Below are 13,531 nucleotides of genomic sequence, written 5' to 3' on the forward strand. Positions count from 1 at the left end.
GGGTGAGGAACTCTACAGCCTACAGCTGGTAAGAGCCACTTAGCAAAATGGCTGCACATGAAAGCAGCTTACAGTCTCAGCCCCCTGGCCTTGTTTGATACTAGTGCCATTAAGGGGGCATTTCAGGATCAGGGGAGCCATGAAACTGATTACTTTTGCAAATCACTGCATTACAACCAGCCTTGTCAGGGAGGTTTCCAAATCATGGTTTGTAGACTGGTGTCCCACTGGTTGAATCTGGCTCATGGCTGCTTTGTGCCTGGCCAGACCATCTATATTGGGCCAATATTTTAAAACATTAAGAGATTTCACAAAAATATGAATTTCTAGATTATCTCAAAAACCCAGCCCTACATGACACCAATCTGCTGGAGCTGAGTCCCAGTTTTTCTCTTGAATTGGCTGTATGCTCTCCACTTAGCCCCCATCCCTACTGCTTCCCATTACCTTACTCCCATCCCACTTCACTCATTTACTTCAGTCATTGACATCTACCTGGGCCTCTGTAGGTATTTGAGTTTGTGACCTCTCTTTTTTTTTTTTTTTTGAGACAGTCTTTCTCTGTCCCCAGGCTAGAGTGCAGTAGCACAATATTGGCTCACTGCAAGCTCTGCCTCCCGGGTTCAAGCGATTCTCCTGCCTCAGCCTCCTGAGTAGCTGGGACTACAACTACAGGCACACACCACCACGCCCAGCTAATTTTTGTATATTTAGTAGAGACAGGGTTTCACTGTGTTGGCCAGGATGGTCTCGATCTCCTGACCTCGTGATCCGCCCATCTTTGCCTCCCAAAGTGCTGGGATTACAGGCATGAGCCACCGCACCCGGCTGTGACCTCTACTTTACATGGTTTCTGAGTTAGGTTCAACCAGAAACATAAGCTTACATTCTAGAACCACCAAGCACATTTTCTGCACGGATACATCTCAGTTCCTGCATCTGAAAGGTTTACCACTAGCCTTGCATGGCAGCCTGCTGTAAACATGGCCACAACTCTTTGTGAGGCTTCCACCCTCACAAATGCAGAGATGCAGCACTGGAATATACACACTCCACTATTTCAACCTGGTCAGGGATGATGGCCATGGAATAGTTATTAGAACAAAGGAGTATTCTGAACATGAATTTCAATCCAGCAGATTTGGGCAGTGTTGATGCCCACCAGAATAAGAACAGCCAAGAATGTCACAAGCTAAATAAAATGCCAGCCAAAGCAGCCTGAGATCCACAAACTGCTTGGCATATTTTGTGATACTCACTTCACAGTGAGATGAGAGGTGAGAAATAGCCTCTAACATACAAGAACAACCTAGTCAAGGTCCACGGTTCTGATTTCTCTTAATAGGTACTAGAATCTTTCTATGATGTTCCCTGCCTCTTTAAATCAATAGAGCTTTGTCTCTTTTTCTCTTGTTAGATGAATTTCCAATTGGAAATGTCATTTAAAGACAAAGAAAGAGCTCTGATGACTTCAGGAAACCAAATCACGCCTCTTCTATGAAACTTCCTCCTCCTTCCTGCCCTCCTCCAAACCCTTAGATGCTTTTCTCACTTCTTGCTTTTAATCTCTCCTCTCCTCCTGCCCAATCACTTAGCCCAAATGGGATGGAAGTGCTAAGTGGCTGCTCCCTCCCTCCTCTCAGCTGTGCCACATTTGGGTGCTCCTAAAAGGCATCTCCCAGGCTGCTGTTGGCACCAGAGTCCTATGTTCGCAACCCCTTTGCTTAAAACTAAAAGACAAAACGTGTATTTAAAAGATGGCTGAGACACATGTGTGACTACTCTGCCTCCAAAGAGACTATAACAGACCGCAGTAAAAAGTACCTGGTACAGGGTCAGAAAATGAATAATTCAAACTTTTCCTCACATGCTGAATTAACCTTGACTTATTTCATGCCTCCCCGCCCCCATCACACCGACTTTGCTTCTCTCTGGGCTGGAGTGGGCTGGAGTGGGCTGGAGTCATTCAGGTGTGCATTTTAATCCCTCCTGGAAACTTCTGCTCTATTTGAATCACGGAAAGTGAGAGCGATTGAATAAGTGTGAGCTCACTGCCTGCAGGAAGGGGTGTCATGTGGAAGCCCACAGTGACCAGTGCTTGGGGCTTTAGCCACACCCATGTAAAATGATCACGGATGTCCTTTCACTAATATTCACTAATATTGTTCCTTCCCACAACACTAATTTTTCTTTAAAAAGTCTTTTCCCCAATTTCCTTATATTATCCCCAATAATAAAAACTGCCTCCTTCATTGCACCAAGAAAATAAAAACTCTTTTCTGACCCAGCTCTTAGAAGGCCAGCAGAGTAGGCGCTCTACTCTGTTTTAAAGTCGCCTCATATTCCACAATACAATTACAGAATGTGGTGGTATCTTTCTCCCTTTATGTTAGGCATAAAGCCATCCAGGGGAGCAAGGTCTATGAAATAGGAAAGCCCAATTTGCGCCCACATTGTATTCGTAGGGTCTTCCTCAGACCCGCTTGGCAGGGGGAGTAGAAGGTGGTCAGAAGACACATGTACAAGACCAGCTGAAAGGGGGATATGAACACACCTGGGTACGTAGTATGGTTTTCTTGGTCAGGCTATGAAATAAATACTGTGTGTCTTAAAGGTGATGTCTTTAAAAGAAGACAATGCACTCCGAGGTGAAAGGAAATCTGGGTTTTGCTTTAAGAAGCTTGTTCTCATAGGTAGGGCAAGGCTCATTTCTGTAAGAATGCTCTCAGCACTGTCCCACAGAACTTTCTGGAATGATGGAAATGGCCTGTCTCTGTGTTGTCCAATATGATAGCCACTACTCACATGTGGCCATTGAATGATTAACTTTTAGCTACATGACCGAGAATCTGCATTTTTAATTTTATTGACTTTTAATTAATTTTTATTTAAATAGCCACATGTGCAAGACAAGGTGACCAGACAGATCCTATTCTCTGCTCCCTTTGTTTGTTTGCTTGTTTGTTTAGAGCCAGCCCTTAGTATATCTATTCCCAATACTCCCGCCAGAAATTCTTTCAGCATTATCAACAAGGAGGAAGGAAGGGAGTAGCTTCCTGGATTGGATTCAGCTTCCTGTAGGTGCCAGGCCTGGGAAAAGTGCTTCCACGTATCAAACTCATTTATCTGTGGTTGAATTCTTACAACTCTGCTCTATAGGACACTCTGTCCTCATTTTATAGCTGAGGAATCTAGAGGTGACAAATTTTGGTAAGTGAACTAAGCAGAAACGGAGTTTGAGTCTTTGCATCCAGTCAGATAATCTTTCCATTACAATGAAGTGGTGTTATTCCCAATGCTATCCCCATTTCACAAAGAGGGAAAACAAGTCACTAATTACAGAATAAAGTCCAGGGAGAAGTGGTAGGCACAGAAGTTTGCAGTCTTTGTGGCTATGCATGTCTTTCAGATTCAAGTGTCTAATAAACTTTCATTTCTTGGTGGCCAAGGTGTGGCAGGCAGGCCTGAAATCACCAATTCAAAGTCTCTTGTTACTGAAGCATGTTTGAGACCTGCAGGGAGGAGGAGGCCTCTATCAGAGCAAAGACTTTGGAGCTGCTTCCAGTCTGAAACTTCCTTAGCATTGAAAAAAGCACTCTTCGTTCAAAATCGCTCAGTGCCTAGACTCAGAGAAAGTGGGAGAGTTACCAAGCCTCGGGTACGTCTGGCACCCCTAGCCACGGTACTAACCAGGAGGGTGATGAGGAGAAAGCTTTTCTCTGCTGGTAGCCATTCGCGCAAGAAGTTTCCTAGAAGGTGATGTTGATTGTAATTAGAGCCTCCTCTCTCGGGGCGGGGGGGGCGGGGGGCGGTTGTCTCAAATCCCAGTCCTGCAAATGCAGCTGGTGGCTGGGAAGCTGCCGCCTGGCATTCTCTCCGGAGAGAGCCTCAGCTGCTCTTGCTGTCTAGAATGATCACTTGGTGTAGTTTCCCAGGGTATGGGGTAGGGGGAGGGGGAAGATGGCAGCTCGGCCATGATGCGAAGTGGGCAGTGACCGTCATGCAGGCGGCTTTTCACAGCGTGTGTCTGCCCCTGCCCGGGCAGCAGACTTCAGTTCCTCCCTGGTCCCTTGCTGGCTGTTCACTTTCTACACCAATGAGCTCTGAGGTGACAAGTTCAATTCCCAGCTCTGTCAAACCTGCATTTTCTTCCCTGACCTACTTTCCCCACTCTGCAGTGTTGGAACAATGCCTCGCTCTGTTCCCTGTTTAGACCCATCTTTTGCCTGCGCTGGTGCAGAAGCCCAGGCCTTTGCCAGGCTTTTTGCCTTGAATCCCTGACAAGTGTTGATGGGAAAAGAAAAAAAGAGAAGGGGGAAAAAAATCCTTGCTATAAAACAGTCCAGCTCTCCCACAGATGCCCAGCCTCCGGAGGGAGTGAAAGCTGCTCAGCAGCAAGGAAAGAAATCAAAAGGTTGTGCTTCTCCTCTCATCACCTCTACCCTCTCCCTAGCCCCCCAGGCACAGTGAGAAGAAACTGAGGCAATGCCAAGAACACCCCGACCTCGTGAGCTTCAAAGAAACTGCTGCTGCACTTCCCGGTTCTAACCGAGGCACCTCCAAGATCACTCTCATCCAAACTCTCAAAACACTCCCCTTGGGTGAGCTGTCCCTTGAAAGGAACAGGGCTGGGCCTTCACAAAGGCTCCTGTGAGACTTCTACCCACGATGGGTCTGGTAGCACCAAGGGATTTCTCATGCTATGACCACAGACATCATCTAGAGGGTAGAGAGACCAAGTGGCCAGTGAATTGGCACACATGAAGATTCTTTGTGATCTGTAAAGAAAGTGTAAAATCTGCAACAAAACTGGGATAATCTGACATGGGAAGAGGTGGATGGTGCAGAAGAACAATAAAATAATAGCCAGTCTTTATTGACTGGTTGCTTTATGCCACTACTGCTCTGTGTGCTTTTACATGTATAAAATGTGTATTTGTCAAAAGACCCTTTGAAACAGGCACTACTGTCACTCCCATTTTATAGATGATGAAGCCCAGGACAGCGCAAGGCTAATGAGTGGCCCTGCACCCATGGGGTGTCTCCAGAGCCTGCACCTGTTACCCTCAGCTCACCCTCCCCTCTGCTCCATCTTACACTCCAAGAACAGCTTGGTGGGCTGTGTCCTCCACAGCATGCCAGCAGCCCCTCCTCCCACTCCAGCAAACCCCAGCCAAGACCACTCTGGCCCTATTCCTCCACATGAACCCGAAACAACAGCCTCCTCCAGAACATCCTCCCTACTTCAGTTACTCCATGAGTTTCCTAAGATAATGTGGGCAAACATTTCTCAAATAACCCCTGTGGACAGCTGCCCATGCTGGGCACAGATAGGGCCTTCCCTGAGATCACCCATTCTTAGACCCTCCCAGTCTGGGGTGCGCACATAGTCAGTCTGTGCAGAGAAGTGTTAAGAGGTAATCTGCTGCGGGACAGCAGGGGATGATTTTCCTCTTGGATAAAAGGAAAGAGCTCTACAAGGAACATGCTTTTTGCATCCTCTTTTCTGTTTGGCCCGCTGCCACATGAGGACACAGAGTTTAGAGTTGAAGCATCTTTCTCGAAATTATGAGGGAAATCACCTCTGAGATATTAAGGATAAAAATGTGAAAAGTCCCAGGAACTTGATGTCATTGAGCTGCTCCACCAACCCTGGAACTGCTGACTTCCAAACTTATTGTTAGATTTTAAAAGATTAATTTATATGGTTAGTCTACCACCAGTTAGGATTTTCTGTTACTTCCAGCCCAAAGCACCTAACTGATAGAGTTACCTAAAAGCAGGCCCCCAGAAAGGGTGTGAAATGACTTCATCTTCTCAGTGTTGGCCCTGCCTACCCCACTGCTACTCACCTGACTTACTTATCTCCTGCTCCTCTCCCCACATGCTCCAGGAAAGGCCAACCTGGACGTCATCCTGCCTCATTTCCTGGCCCCTGCAATCACTCCTCCTTCTACTGGAAAATTCCTCCCCCATCTTCCCAAGGCTGCTTTCTTCTCTCCACTGACTTCATCTTGTCAGAGAGAAGTCCCCTGAGCACCCAACTTTGAGTAGCCACCCAGCAACTCTGTCCTAGACACAATTTCCTTCATAGAAGTTATCACTGTATATAAATATCTTAATTGTTTGTTTAATGTCTCCGCACTTGACAGTTTCTTTGTCTTACCCAGAACATTACTTGGCTTGTAGCAAAAGCCTAGACATTGGTGGGCACCAGAATCCCCTGCAGTGTTTTTTTTAGGAGTTTCAGTGGGTCCTTCTCCTCCTCTTTTTCCACCCGCTACTTCTTCTCTTCCTCCTCTCCTCCTCTTCCTTTCTCTTCTTTCTTTCCTCCTTCATCTGCTCCTCCTTCAAATCTGACTGAGGCCCTTTTTGCCTCCATTGATGGTGTAGATGAACTATGTCCCACGTTAATCTTTCCAAATCGTTAGAATCACAGTAAAATCCAAAAGCTGAAATCTCAGTTTGATCATCTCCAGTAAGGCTTGATCTTTAGGTATCATTCTTAATTGGGATGCTGTGATGGAATGACAATGTGAGGCTGTTTTTAAGCTTCTTGTATTCGTTTCACTGTATCGCTATGGTGGTTTTTAGTCTTTCAGACATTTTAATCTATGCTTAATTATGCTCATTCCCAGAGGCTCCTTAAAAGTAAATGGCACCATTTCTTAAAAATCAAATAAATAATACACATGAGGCCTGCGAGGACTTGATAGGAGCCTATCTGAGCAGTTGAAGGAATGGCTGCCATCAGAGGACCTGAGAACAAGGGTTTTAGAGAATCATCACCTTCCCTTTCAGCATTCACAGCCACTCAAGACAAATCTCCGAAGCCTGGGGAGATAGAGTCTTTGCCAACCCTGTTCCCTAGCCTCTCCTCTCAAATTGAAATTGAATCTGCTAAACTGGATTGGTTTTTGTGATCACTTTACCAAGAAGAAGGATAACTGTAATTCATCTTTCTTCCAAAGGAGGCAACATGGAGTCCATCCCGGAGCACCGGGGAAAGGGACGGAGAGGCTGTCCTGCCACTCTGCACTAACAACAAGGAACAGTGTAAGCTTGGGGCATCGATGTCCCTTTCTAGGGCACCTGGAGCTCTTTCAGCTTGCGAACGGACATCTGCTGATTTTGCCTGTCTAGAACCTGGTCACTGTCTGCCACACTTTGGATCTTCCCTTGTGGCAAGCAGTCAAAGGCACCATCAGTTAAGGCTCTGCACTCTTATCTAGCCAAGAGGTTGGAATGAGGCCCAAGCTGGGTCAGTCAGATTTGCATAGGAATTTTAACCTTGAACAGGAAAAGGAAAGAAATTGAAGATGACGTGAAACACTGGTACTTCCCTAAAGAGACTATTACTTCCTGCTACTTAAATTCTCTAGTTCCAGTACTTTCTGATACTTGATTTTCAGTGTTGGCTTTTGCTAAATGACTTCAATTAACTCCTCTTTTCCCTTGTGAGTTGCCACAGTAAAATCTGTAACTTACAACAAAAGTACCCTAAATTATAGACTTTTTAAGCAATGCAGTCCAGAGTTTGACATCTGCTCCCACCACTGAGGCCTCAGATTATGTTTATATTATATGTCCTTGACTAACTCAGGTATTAGCATAAATAATGCCCAAATAATTATCTTTCCTCCCCATCCCCCCAAAAACTCTCGGTCACTTCTTCCCCTGATCTGCCATGTAATTCTCAAGTAGACAACACAAACGGCAGTTGCAGAGGCTAAGGGGGAAAAAGTGTTTAAAAAAAAAAAACTTAGATATCTGTCTTAAAAGTCATGAATGAACTAAAGGAAACTGTGTTCATAGCACCTGACTCACATGATTACTGTGGGTGAGCCATCAATATGTAGATAGAAAGAAAATAATTGGCATAAGCTCCTTGAAATTTCTGCCTACAGCCTCCCCAAGGAGGCCTTGGGGAGATTCAGATAGCATTTGAACAGCCAGGGTTCCGTAATGAGAACTGACGTTCTAGTGTGTAGTACAAAAGGCATTTCCCTCCCGGAACCATGAAAAGTACTTTAATCAGCCAAAACGTTGCTACTGTGAAAAAAAAAAAAGGAGGGGAAGGGCATAAAACAGCCCCCTCATTTATTGTTTCTCCACCACTGCTATGCCCAACTCCTACTGAATGGACGAGCCCCTTTGGCATCATCTTATGCCTACCTCATTAATGCCATTTGCTCACTGCTATGCCAGAAAACCCAGCTGATTCACAGGAAACCCTGAGCTGAAGGTTGCCTGGGTTTCAAGTTGCTTATGCACACAATTCACACTCCATGTGTTAGAAGCCCCCTCCATTCTGCAAATCACTCAGTGAGCCTGAAAAGTGGGAAACTGGCTTTGTGCTGTCTCTGGCTCCTCCCTGAGCAGTCAAACCCCAGGATGCTCACAAAATATTTGATTCCTTGTAAACTCAAAACAACCATCACAAAGAAGGAGAAAAGGTCAAATCCTCAAGTGAGGTACCCGGAGTGAACAGCCTGAGATATTGGAAAAGGTAAGCTGGGAAAATAATCAGACTCCTCTAGCAGAAGCTAAAGATAAAACAAGGCTTGCTTCATGCCCAAGGCAGGCATTGAGCAGGTTCCATTCTGAGAGGTTCATTGGAGGGTGAGGTCTCCTTCTCCATACACATCCCCTCGGTCATCCTCTGTGGTATCCACTCTTGCCTCCTGGCATGCTATGTTGTTCTTTGTCCCTTCCTTCTAGCTGAAGCAAATACTCTGTTACTAATAATTGTGGTTACCCACATCATTCACAGACAATATTTTCAAGGCAATAATTGTGGAATAACTTAGTGAGGCATCAGATTCTGAGGATTTTGGATATATATGCAGATTGCTTTATACAAATGGTCAAACACATCCTTTAACACATGTGCAAAATCTAATAACTGAAATATGATTGAAGTCACACCCCTTTCCTGAGGGAATCCTGCATTGACTTACTGGTGTGTGTGGGTTATAAAGACCTAGCCCCTTGCCCTGATTCAGGACATCTCTGAAAATCCATTCCAGCTCCAGAGTACCCCTGTAAGACATGGGGTAAAAAACAAAACAAAACAAACAAACAAAAAATGCCATGTTGCACTGCAGTCCAACATCTCCCTCTGCTCAGTCCTGCTTTACTTATTCCCTCAACAATGTTGACCCTGAGAAGACTTCCCAGGGAACTTATTGCATTAAAATAAAATTGAAAAAAAGCTAGAAAAGACGGAACAGTTCTTAAAACCCAACCCCCTACCCAGTCACTTCTGTGCTATCCTAGAGATAATCAAATGGCCTTCCCTTTAACCTTCCAAGTGTTAGGGGTTCCTGGATTCTTACACGGAAATGAAGAGGAGAAAACGCTCTTTGGGGTAGGCAAATCTCTGACATCAGAGACATTCGACACCATGGAATTCTGTAAAGTGATGAACTGGGGGCCAGAAAGAGAGAACAGCTGCTTGGCCAAAGGGTGCTACATGAAATTATTAAAATGTGATGCTCGGTCGGGTGAGGTGGCTCATGCCTGTGATCCCAGCACTTTGGGAGGCCGAGGTGGGCAGATCACTTGAGGCCAGGAGTTCAAGACCAGCCTGGCCAACATGGTGAAACCTCATCTCTACTAAATATACAACAAATTAACTGGGCACAGTGTGGTGGTACGTGCCTGTAATCCTAGCTACTCAGGAGGCCGAGGCAGAAGAATCACTTGAACCTGCGAGGCGGAGGTTGCAGTGAGCCAAGATTGCACCACTGCACTCCAGCCTGGGTGACAGAGAGAGACTCTGTCTCAAAAAAAAAAAAAAAAGTGTTGCTCCAGTATATATGAATATCAAAATGCTGGCAGAGAGAAAATATCAAATAGTACCCTGGTACTGGTACTGTGGGCTGAATGTTCGTGTCCCTCCAAAATTCATATGTTAAAAACTAATCCTCCGTTCAGTAGTGTTAAGAGGTGGAGACTCTTAGGAGATAATTAGGTCACAAGGGCTCCACCTTTATGAGTGGTATTAAGTAACTTTGTAAAAGAAGCCTAAGGGAGCTTGTTTGCCCCTTTTGCCATGTGAAGACACAACAAGAAGGTGCCATCTGTGAAGTAGAGAATGAGACCTTACCAGACACCAAATGTGTTGGTGTTTTGATCTTGGGCTTCCCAGCCTCCAGAAGCAAGAAAATTCTGTGAGCAAGAAATTTCTGTTTATAAATGACACAGTCTAGGGTATTTTTATAGCAGCCCAAACAGACTAAGACACCTAGCGTCCTTTCCCTTATAAAACCAAGCTAATGAAGGAATACAGTGGGCAATCCTGCCAAGAGTGGTATAGAAACAACACAGGGAATTTATGATAAAAGGCCAAGGAAATGGGCAAGAAAAAAGGGCTAAGAATACACGGACACTGCAGAGAGAACCATTAAACAAGCATCATGCTCCTGGCTTATCTCCTTTGCACACTGAGCTCCCAGAGGCTTCCCACAGAGCTCAGCACAGTGAAGACTGACACAGAGAGAGTTTGGATTGTCACGTGTCTAGCATGGCAGAGAAAAGTTGAACGAGAGGCTCTTAAACATGGAGTCAGCCAATTTCTAATGGTGAATCTGGATATTAATTTTTGCAATTTTTGCAATTTTTGCAGTTACTGTCTACGGACATGGTTATCAACGTTTTTGATATGGCCTAAACTAAAGATGGAGAAAAAGTGAGCTGATGATGAGTTGGTGTGGATCTTCTTTTGGTGGGAGAAGAAGTTTTACCTGAGATCAGACTCTAGATTGTAAAAGAAAACTCCCCACAAAGGGACAGGCAATATGTATGAGTGTGTGTCACGTCCAGAACAAGACACTGGGGGTGGTAAGACCTGTGGACCTTTGTAAAATATATTCCAAACACTTTTCTGGCTAAACGATTACGTTTGTGGCTAAATTTCACTGTTGGTCTGCCAGTTTGCAACTCCCGCTCTAAAAGGTGACTGTCTTCCCAGATCATCTGAAGCAATCGTCTGCTGCTCACACTCAGAGGGCGCATTGATGGCCTCCCAGTTAGGCTTCTGTTTTATTCCTTGTCAAAGAATAGCCTCCGCAACCACCCCTACCCCCTCCGCTGACTCCTCTCTGGTGTTTGCAGCCACCATTGCTATTCACCATTCCTAGATTAGAAAAGAAAGCCAATGCACCTGCCAAAATGGAGAAGAAGAAAGAGACCAAATTTGGTAAAGAATGTTGAATAACATCAGCAGAAAACTAAAGGCAGGGTGAACACTGTTCCTCCAAGGTTGCTCAGATGTGATAGCCCAGCTATTTATATAGAATCCCACTTTGGCATCTGAAGGCAGCTTCCTCATTCTTGAAGAAAAGGAAAGCATGGACATCTATTCAATACCTGGACCATGTCAACCAAATACCAGCTACCTTACCCCGAGGGTCCCAGAAGAAAGCAGGGTGGCGATGTGACCAAAGTACATTTTTCTTTTAGCCCTTGAAGACTCTGATTCTTAGGCCACGGTTCAGCTAATTTTCATTATTTAACAAGTCAATATGCCTATGAAAGCAGGAATGCAGGAACCAAAGGAATAATCCATACATTAAATGTTTGAAACCAATAGTAATACAGACTAAAACTTAAAGAACTTAGACTTAAACTGTGAACATGTGGACAAGAAAATTACTTCTGTTTTCAAAGCTCCTAAGCAAAGGCCCCACCTCCCAATGCCACACACTGTTCTATTTTCTGAGGCTGTGATCAAAAGCACATACCTGACCTAAGTACCTGAGATGAAAGTGGGAAGAAAGACAATAAATTCAAAATCAAAATCAAATGGAGTCATTTACAATGGGACCACCCAAACTTCACATTGGAAAGGAAATAGAAGAATTTTTTTAAAGCAGAAACATCTTCTAGAATGATTTCTCTAACCCACTTACTTTACAGATAGAAAGACTAAGGTTAAAAGTGGTTATGTGATGAGACCATATCTTAGTCAGCTTGGTCTGCTAGAACAAATTACTCTAGACTGGGTGGATTACACAACGCTTATTTCTCGCGATTCTGCAGGTTGGGAGGTTCAAGAGCAAGGATCCATTAGCAGATATGAAGTGCAGTGAGGACCCTCTTTCTAGTTTGCAGACAGCTGTCTTCTCTCTGTATCCTCAAAGTAGAGAACAGAAAAAGGAAAAAGCAAGTTCTCTCCTGATCATTCATACGAGGGCACTAATCCCATTCATGACGCCCCAACCTTGTGACCTAGTGACTTCCCAAAGGCTCCACCTCCCAATGCCATCACATTGGGGGTTATACCAATTTTGCAGGGAGCACAACACGAAGTCCATAACAGACCAACTTTATGTGCTAATTATTACTTCAGGGCTTGAGGATGTTCAGTCATGTCATAGTTTCCATTGTGAACTTCATCTCTAATTGGCCAGTTTCTTCTCATTCCTGAGATGATTTGTGTCTCAGCTTGTCCCCATTTGAAAACCCTCTTTAAACTCCTAAAACTGGATATTCAATTTGACAAATATGTATTAAGCACCTCATGTATATCCAACTCTATTCTAGGTGCTGGAGTTCCAGTGGAGAGGGGTCTGTGGAGAATAAGATGAGCAAGGAGATTATGCTCTGAAGGGAAGATGTTTAGAAGCATTAGTTGGCTAAGAATTCAAATGTATTAACCTCATTTTGTTGCAGTTAATGTCTTCATGTAACTTAGATCGTCTCATTCCTTTACATGGGTGTTCTTTTGTAAAAACAACTTGGACTTTCTCAGAAACTACATCCAAGGACATGACTTGTAATATGTATCAGTACTATTGTTATCACAGGATTAAAAATAACAATGCTAAGGCAGGTTGCAGACATTGTTTACATCCACCCCATGACCTCTGGCATCAGTCTACATAAGAATCCAGCAACATCTGGAATGGATCATGGAGGGGCACTAGAAAAGTATTAGAAGTAGACTGGTAAAAAGGAAAAGAAAAAAAAAAAAAAAGAAAGAAGAGAAAGAATGGAGAAAAACAACCAGGAGGGAGAAAAAATAACACTAATAAAAAGATGGAGCCAGAGAATGAAACAGAGAGAGGCAGAGAAAGCATACTGGGACGAGGTGAAGGCCAGGGAGGGACAGCCTAGGCACATTATCTAGGGAGGTGCTCATTCCTGAAGGGTCTAGAGGTCTTGCTTTCCCCACCCTTTTCCCAGCCCTGGTACCAAGGGCCCCTTAGTGACCACATCAGTGCCATTGGTACCCAACACTGGCCAGTAACACATGTAATACCATCTGGGTGTAGAGGAAGAAAAACTGCTGGATTAAGTTCTCTCTTTTATGCCACTCCTTCCTAAAGCTGCTCTTTCATTCCAGGCCACACCAAGGTCTCTTCCTCTCCATTCAGGCTTGGTGAGCTGTTGAGCATTTAGGGATTGTTGCTTACTGCATGTAACTTTTGTGTCTCCAACTGGTGTGTGAGCAATTTGAAGACAGGCATCATGTCTAATTGTCCAGAAGGCCAAGGAAAGGGATGGGTACACAGTAGCTTCTCAT

The sequence above is a fragment of the Theropithecus gelada genome, chromosome 12 (assembly GCF_003255815.1).
Source record: "Theropithecus gelada isolate Dixy chromosome 12, Tgel_1.0, whole genome shotgun sequence".
Classification (NCBI taxonomy): Eukaryota; Metazoa; Chordata; class Mammalia; order Primates; family Cercopithecidae; genus Theropithecus; species Theropithecus gelada.